This window comes from Rhopilema esculentum, chromosome 6, assembly GCF_057945365.1.
Source record: "Rhopilema esculentum isolate cy_ngs chromosome 6, ASM5794536v1, whole genome shotgun sequence".
NCBI lineage: Eukaryota > Metazoa > Cnidaria > Scyphozoa > Rhizostomeae > Rhizostomatidae > Rhopilema > Rhopilema esculentum.
The window spans coordinates 6308045-6316538 of record NC_142820.1 but is presented as its reverse complement, the minus strand read 5'-3'; the positions used below and the strand labels follow the sequence as shown (position 1 = coordinate 6316538).

The 8494-nt window shown below is 33.1% G+C and overlaps 1 long non-coding RNA gene across 2 annotated transcripts; it reads right to left on the bottom strand.

Annotated features, from left to right (window-relative positions):
* Positions 1–1485: 1485 nt before the first annotated feature.
* On the bottom strand, positions 1486–7282 carry LOC148960105 (uncharacterized). Of its 2 annotated transcripts, none has more exons than XR_016143811.1 (3): positions 7180–7282; positions 4820–4937; positions 1486–4385 (listed from the first exon to the last, which is right to left on the bottom strand). It is a non-coding gene; the product is annotated as an uncharacterized LOC148960105 (long non-coding RNA). The 2 variants fall into 2 exon arrangements; XR_016143810.1 differs by having other exon boundaries at positions 7117–7276.
* Between the last annotated feature and the right edge of the window lie 1212 nt (positions 7283–8494).

Genomic DNA, 8494 nt, shown 5'->3' with positions numbered 1-8494 from the left:
GCACTTTTCATTGTGTAACACCCTGTTATAAATATTAGACAATTTTTCGAAAATATAACCTAATTTTTCAATGCAAAGTCATTTAATGACTTATATACCATTGCACACGCCAGTCAAGCCGCTGCAATAGAAGAGCAGCTAGAGTGTCAAAAGGGCTGCTGGTGACAATTCTGGCAGCTCTGTTCTGTAGTTGATGCAAGATTTTCAACTTGGTTGCTCCGCAACATCGCTAAATAGAGCAACAGTAACTGGAGGGTGGTTGAACAATACTAAGATACTTCTTAATGTCTCTTCTTGCATGTAGTGTTAAGCGAACCTCAAGAGTCCTGATATATGATTTATTTATTTTGATAATAAGGTATTAGCCTATATTAGTCTATAGGCTTACAAATGATTTATTTTTTGTAAGTATATAGGTCTACTTTGGATGAAAAGAACATTTGGTAAGAAAGAACTTATTTTGCATATCTATAAGCCTAGTTGAAAATAAATTTGAGTGGAAATGACGGATTTTGGAAGCTATTGGGCTTTTTGAATGACAATGTAATGGCTCCTTTTTGCAAGTCTGTAGTTAATACAGTAATAGCATGTGGCTTTTGTGCGAAAAGTGAAAGTGACTAGCAATTACTCATTTTGTATGTTTAAATACCTACTTTTAACCAAAGATAAAAATAAATCGAAATCATCCGTTCGTAAGTCTACTAATTTGCTTTTTGAAAGTGTAAAAACTTGAGTAAAAATAAAGAATTTTACAGTTGAGAACGCGTGCCTTTCGATCAAAGTTGACAGTTACACAATATAAAACGTTTTCTAATTCTAAGGGATTATCTTTGGATTGAGTATCAAAGTGACTTACGATAACAAATTGTCCATGTCTACAGTCTTATGTTATTCACATTCAATACTGTCAAGAAAGAACTCTTTTTGCAAGAGAAACATTTTGCCTTTTTGAAGATTGATCCGAGTATAAAACATATTTTCCAAGACGATTTAAGTTTTATAGGCTTACATTTTTAAATTTAAAAAAGTCAAGTAGAGTTTTTTTAAAAAGAGAATAGTCTTACTTTTTATAAATGTATCCGGGTATAAAGTGACATAATTTTTAAGTCTATAGGCTTACATTTTTAAATTTAAAAAAGTCAAGTAGAGTTTTTTAAAAAGAGAATAGTCTTACTTTTTATAAATGTATCCGGATATACAGTGACATAATTTTTAAGTCTATAGGCTTACATTTTTAAATTTAAAAAAGTCAAGTAGAGTTTTTTAAAAAGAGAATAGTCTTACTTTTTATAAATGTATCCGGGTATAAAGTGACATAATTTTTAAGTCTATAGGCTTACATTTTTGAATTTAAAAAAGTCAAGTAGAGTTTTTTAAAAAGAGAATAGTCTTACTTTTTATAAATGTATCCGGATATACAGTGACATAATTTTTAAGTCTATAGGCTTACATTTTTAAATTTAAAAAAGTCAAGTAGAGTTTTTTAAAAAGAGAATAGTCTTACTTTTATAAAGATTAGATCAGTATCGAATAATGTATTTCAAAGTTTATACGTTTTTATACGTTTTAAAATGTATAATAGGATACGTTTTTCAAAACTTATAGCTCCAAAAAAGAGTTGTTTTTGCTATAGTAGAGCCTTACTCTTTTGAAGATTTTTCCGCTTATAAAATGACATAAAATGACAAAGTCCATAGGCTTACGTTTCTTCAAAATTTATATCTTCAAAAAGAAGCTCTTTTTGCAAGAGAACTGCCTTACATTTATCCCGGCAAAAAAAGACATATTTTTAAAGTCTATAGGCTTCGATTTGTTTTTCGTATTTTGTACTGTCAAGATAGATTGCTTTTTGAAAGATAATAGTTTTACTTTGACAAACATTTATCCAGGTAAAAATGATATAATTTCGAAGTGTAAAAGCTAACGTTTTGAAATTTTTCACTGTCCAGAAAGAGTTCTTTTTGCAAGAGAATAGCCTTACTTTTATAAAGATAAATCCGAGTAAAAAAATTACATATTTCTTAGGTCTTTAGGCTTACATTTTTTCAAATTTTATACAGCAAAGAAAGATTTTATTTTGCAAGAGAATAGGCTTATTTTGATAAAGTTTTTTCTGAGTCCAGAGTACTTTATTTTTCAAGACTTATGCTCAATTTTTTCAAGATTGATACAGTCAAGAAAGATTTCTTCTTGCAAAAGAATATGGATACTTTTGAAATGATTTATCTGAAGAAAAAATCACATGTTTCTCGTGTTTACTGGGTGACGTTTTTCAAATTTCACTAAATCAAGAAAGAGTTATTTTGAAGAGAATAGGTTTTCTTCCACAAAGCTCGATCCGAGTTAAACTGACATTTTTCCCGAATCTATAAGCTAACGCGTTGGTAAAGTAAAGGCGGTAAAAAGGTGACTTTTTTCAAAGAGCAGGCTTTTTCGTAGACAGATAGGAATCTGAAGTAAAATGACATATGTCTATAAGCTTACGTATTTCAAGTTTGAAAAAAGCAAGGAAGATATGAATTCTATTTGCAAGAAAAAGAGTTTTACTTTTGGAAAAATATACATCTGAGTATAAAATGACATATTTTTCCAAGTCCATATGATCTATTTTCCAAGACTACAGTTTCCAGAGACTGTCTTTTTGTCAGGTGGAAAGCCAAAAACATTTTCTGGAGAGGTACAGATATGATTTTTGTTGACAAAAAGGGCGTATCTCACTTTCTAAGGGTGTGGTCAAAAGATGAAAAATCTTATATGCTGTTTTTATGCGTTTCTATTTCAAAATTTATACTTCATACCTTGAAAGTTCATCTACTACAGAAATGATAATATGTTAAATATTTTACATAAAGTTTACAGAATATGAAAATATTCTTCTTTGGCCGGCAAAGATCTTTTATGTGCCGAAAGAGCACTACTCCCCCCCCCCCATACCCCGCTTTGCTGAAGCCCCTGTTATTTTTTAAATCTAAAACTGGCTGGAAATAATTAATTTGTCAATAACTCAAGTTTGCAGTCTGACGTTCTTTTGAAAATTAATATCTAACGTTTAACAATTTTACAAATGTATAGGCATAAGTTCAATTTCCAACTTACTAAGGGGCTCACTTTTCACTTTAAATTGAAGGTTATTTATTATGATTCATTTTGTAAGTCATTAAGCTTACCTTGAAAGTGAAAGTGACAAGAAGTTACAGTTCTTATGTGTAAGAGCTTACCTTGACTCAAAAATTATTTAGGCGTAAAATGAAGGATAAAATTAGAATTATCCATTTTACAATTAGCAAGGCTCACTATTTTCAAGAAAATGACTCATTCTGCATGTTTTAAGTCTTTATCCTGAGTGGAAGTAATGGAAATCCTTGTTCTACCTTTTTCGAAAGTCATAGGCTAATATATTCAAGAAAAACGTAACCGAATAGAAAAAGGAACCGAATATAAAAAGGGCTCCTGACATTTTATAGCCTTAATGTTTGCTTTAAAAGGAACTTTAATGAAGTTTAATGAAGCAACGACTTGGAAAGAAGAGGAGGGGAAACATCAGTTGGAAAGAAGAGGAGGGGAGTGGCAAGGGCAAATTGTCCACAGCATCCTAACAAAATATTTTGTCAAGAAAGCAGAAAATCGCTTGAAGTAATGCTTTAGGCTTTTTTAAATACAAGAAGAAAGAGTGCTGAAATTATAATTGTTTGTGCAAGGTTACTTTCTTTATTGCGAATGAAAACGTATTGAGACAAATGACGCCTGGAAATTAAAACTCAAGACCAATTTATGAACGCCAAGTAGGCTAGATTTGCATTGTTATGCATTATGCAGTGATGGCACATTTATCCTGGATTTTGAGGTTCCTCTATTTGTTCAACTATCTTATAATGTTCGATCCTGTTTATCATTAATGATTTAACCAGTAATAATGATCAACCAGATCAGAGAAGCTCAATTGTTTTCCTTTAGGACTGATTATCATAACAGCCATGACTGAATGCTAGAGAGAGAGGGAAAAGAAAGCTAGAGATACCTATGTATCAGTTCCCTTTCACACTGTTTGTGATTCAATGAATAGGGCGGAATGATTTCAATAAAAAAAACTGAATTGGAAAATATATGTGATTTACAAAACATAATCTGGAAACAGAAGAAAAAGAATAACACAGAAATGCGATCATCGTTGTTGCAAATGATATCTTGCTCACCCTATTGCCACAAATAAAAACATCCACAAAGAATTATCAGCCTCTGAGGAATAATCTCCTAGTCTCGTATTCGCATTCGTAGCCTTTTGAAGTGCCGGAAATGTCACATTCAACTTTGAACAGTTGATGTTGTCTATCATTGAAGAAAGTTAAAAAGAATCATAGTGGAGCAGCGTCCAACAAGCACCTTTGCTAAAAGAAAGACAATTTGCTTAAGCTAAGAATGTGAGTGCGTGGAGGGCATAACTTCAGTGATGCAAAAAAGCAAATTTCTAGATGTTTTCTACACTTATTGCATTTGACATTCAAAGAAAGACTGTTTTTTGAAAGAAATGATAAATATTCATCAACATTAAGGATGCAAGTGCATAAAGTTTCAGCAGAAGCAAATTTGTCTTTGAAAAAAGCAAACATCTGCGGTTTGTCGCGTTCTGCTCAATCAAAAAAGATTCAAAATTTTCCTCTCATCCTCGCAGTATAGTGATCTTACGTCTTTTAGTTGCAGTGAAAAAACTTCAATTTTCCATTTTTTCTTCAAAGTAGAGACAAACTCTCTAGGTCATCTGACATTTTCCTTCATTAGAATTAATTTTGACCTAGAGTGACAATGGGCCGCTTGCACTCACCTTGACTAGGATAGAAGTCTGTGTGTATTTGGCGTTGCATTTTACCAGGCCTCATTTGCTAACCATAATGTCTCTTTTGGTGAGTTGCTTGATAACTGTCAGCAATGTCTTTTATTATCTAGACATAATTTGAAGAATGATCAGAAGCATCAAACATTTATTCTATTTGAAATGCTATTTTCTACTTACGATTAACAATCCACAGCACATATGTCTGTATTAGCATAGCTTTGAACGAGGGGCAAATCACTCCAAGAAAATCTCGTACACTTTTTGTTTTAATCAAGAAAATCTTATTGTTTTATCTGAAAATCCCTGGAAATCCTTTTGTTTTAGGGAAAATTGCGTACGCTATTTGCAAGAGTGAAATCCCCTCGGCTTTGAAGACAAATTTGCTCGGAAATCTCTGATACACATTGTTTATTTTTTCAAACTTATCTAAACGTCATAACATGGCATTTGTATTGCATGAAAACCACTTGGTTTAAGCAATTTGAATAAATATTCATAAAAGTGCGTCTTTTTTATAAGTTCCTTTGTCTAAGTTTATGAAAAAGACTTCGAAACTTGTGTTATATGTTCTGATTAATAATAGAGGTAATAAATCCAAAAAACCCGGTATATGAACCACATTTGCACCTGCTGCTTGTGATTACAGATGCAGTAGATAACGAGTGTCATCCATAGAGTTAGAAACATCCCAATGAGGTGAAAAGAGCACCTTTGTATGCTTCTTGCCTCATTAAAATATCTTAACTCAATACTGTCTACAAACAGTATTCAAAGAAGTTGACTCACTTACAATCCTTTGTATGCTTTTTTGTAGCGAAAAACAACAATAGTAACAGAAAATCGAAGAAATAATCAAATATATTTAAACATATTATCTAAAAGCTCAAAATTGAAGAGAAGATAAATCATCGGTGAAGGAATCATGACATCGCATGGTTAAGTATAATCAGGTATTAACCATAGTTGCTATTCAGATTTCCTCAGTCCCATTCATTCAAGTTCCTTCGGAGAGTAAACTGAAATCTACGGAGAGTAATCGGGTTACAACACAATGCAGACAAGAAACTTACAAATTGGCAATGCCAGATGCCTAAGGACATAAATTTCACAAGATTCCTTATCATTTGAAACAATTTGGGAGAGTTTTGCTTGTCTTTGTCCCGGTTTCCAACTTCTGCTATGAGTTAATTCTACAGACGATACTTCCACGTCTGAGAAACAATCTATCTATGTTTCTTAGATTTGTATTCGCTGGTGTCGCTGGCACAAATCGATAGCGAAAATAACAAATTTCAAAGAGGTTTTACTGAAATAACTTCATAACTCAATCAAGTTTAGATAATCAATACGTAAAATCAACACTAAATATAAATTACAGAGAAAGTAAAAACAAAAATTTCTTGAAAAAAGTGACAAGGATTTAAAACACATTTAGAGCAGCTTTAATACGGGCGTTTACCTTGTGATTCTATTAGTTAATCTTTTCACGTTCTTTTAATTTGCAATAACCCGAATGAATAAAGAGTGCCAACATTCATATTATAATCGCGTAATCGTGTGTAAATGATTCTAAATTAGTTGAATGTTCCCATGTCATGCATTGTAGCAGGAGATGATAAAAGTGACCTTTATTTCTTTTTTGCTTTGTTTTGTCAGTTATCATTATCAGCTACAAAGATTACTACACAATGCTCTAAATTTTTCTTCCTTTCTTGGCTTGGAAAGTTTTTACAGGAGATTGCTTATGCCCTCTACAGGACATGGTGCCCCCTAAAGGACAGTATGTCCTCTTACATTCAAGCAATACTAAGTCTGCTATCACGAGATCTTCGCTCTATTTAAAAAACATTGAATAGGATGCTTAAAAAATATTATAATTCTGTACTTTCTGTATATTCTTATGATTTTTTAAGGCATTCACATTTTCTATAGAACGAGTCAAATTTAAGGTTAAAGAAGGAGAACGTTACTAAAGGAACTAAGTTTTGTCAACAGATGAAGCTCAATCCTTTTATTTCTTTACTTGACTACTTTTAAGCCAAGCCAAGATGTCGTGACACTTTGTCACATGATCATTAAAGCCTCTAGATAACTGGTTTACTTTAGACACGGGAAAATCAGTATAAATTTTAAAATATATAAACTTCGAGCAAATTTGAATTGGACAGCCTATCATCTTTAAGCTTCGTCATGACTTGTGTTGGGTTCATAAACTTGTTACTCAAGGAAATGCAGGACAGTGAGAAGCTAGTGTTAGTGATGCAAAGAAAAATCGAACTACACACGTTGCTCATTCTCCGCAAAGTGAATTGGAATTTCACCATAAAGCATTGAATCATCATTTTCACCTTTGTTTATTGTGCCTCTTGCTTTATCATTAGTTGTATTGGCGTTCCAGCAGTCACAGGCTAAGCAATAATGCCATCTTCAAACAGTGGATTTTTCACAGTTAAAAAATGAAATTATCCAATGAAAGGGAAAATATTTAATGCAGATGTGTAATCAGTTGCATTGTAACACCGATTAAAAACAGTACGAAAACTGACACGCAAGATGAAAAATAGTTCAGTTCGAGTCATTAACTGCAATGTTTTCTGTGTCATATTCCTTAAGCTTCAGTAACGGTGGTAGTGCGTCGTATTTCAAAAGTACTTCTTCTTCGCATCCATTCTTGTATTTCAAGCCACCATCCTCTTTCATCTTCTTGGTTATTCTATCCTCTAAATCACATACCTCAGCTATCAAATTTTGATTCGCTTCCAAGTCAATACTGTCAATGGTGGAATCATCATCTTCACAAATAAGCTCCAATAGATTTTCAAGCTGCTTCGGAAATGTTATATTTTTTCGTAGTTTTGAACAAATTTCTTTGCTGGAGATTTTCTTAAAGTCATCAAATAGACCAAGATTTTTTCTCCCTAAAAGTCGGTTTAGAAATCCGTCTTCTTCATCAGAATCCTTGTGGTCAAGACATTCCTTGCGCTTTTCCGTCACTTCCAGCCCCTTTTCGCCCCAAGAAGCCATCATTTCTCTGAAAATGAAAGTCAGTTTCCGTAGTTTCTGTGTGATTTTGATCTCGTCATTTTCAGCTAGATAGGTTGAGTCTTCCATCAGTTTGCTCACGTCATGATATTTATTCGAAAATCCACCTGCTTGGAGGTGGGCGGGCTGAGCAGATCGCTCTTTCTCACAACTTGCAACAGCGCTTTCATCCCCCTGTCCAGCAGTCTCTTTCTCTATAACGTTGGAATTTTCTTCATTGCACTGTTTTTGAAATTCAGTAGCTTTGTCGCTAGACGAGCCAACATTTCGAGCATAATGTAAAATGAAAGGAAGAACATTGTTGAGGGTCCACATTTTTTCAAAAAAAACGTCACATGATTGTGGAGAATTATTTTCGTTATTTTCGCAGTTTGACTGTTGAATTAGGCCAGGGTTTAGTCGCTGAATGGCTTCCTTTGAACCAGTTGTAGCCATCGGTTTGAACAATCTTTAGTCTGCTTCACAAGCTAAATCAGAATATCTTCACGACAACCGCTAGCATCCAATCTTTGTAAACATGCAGTTAAAGCAACACTGAATGGTCCAGCATGAGCTCATTTGTAAATATGATATTAATTTAACCACACTTTCGGGTGTTCTTTTCACTTCAAGACAAAACTC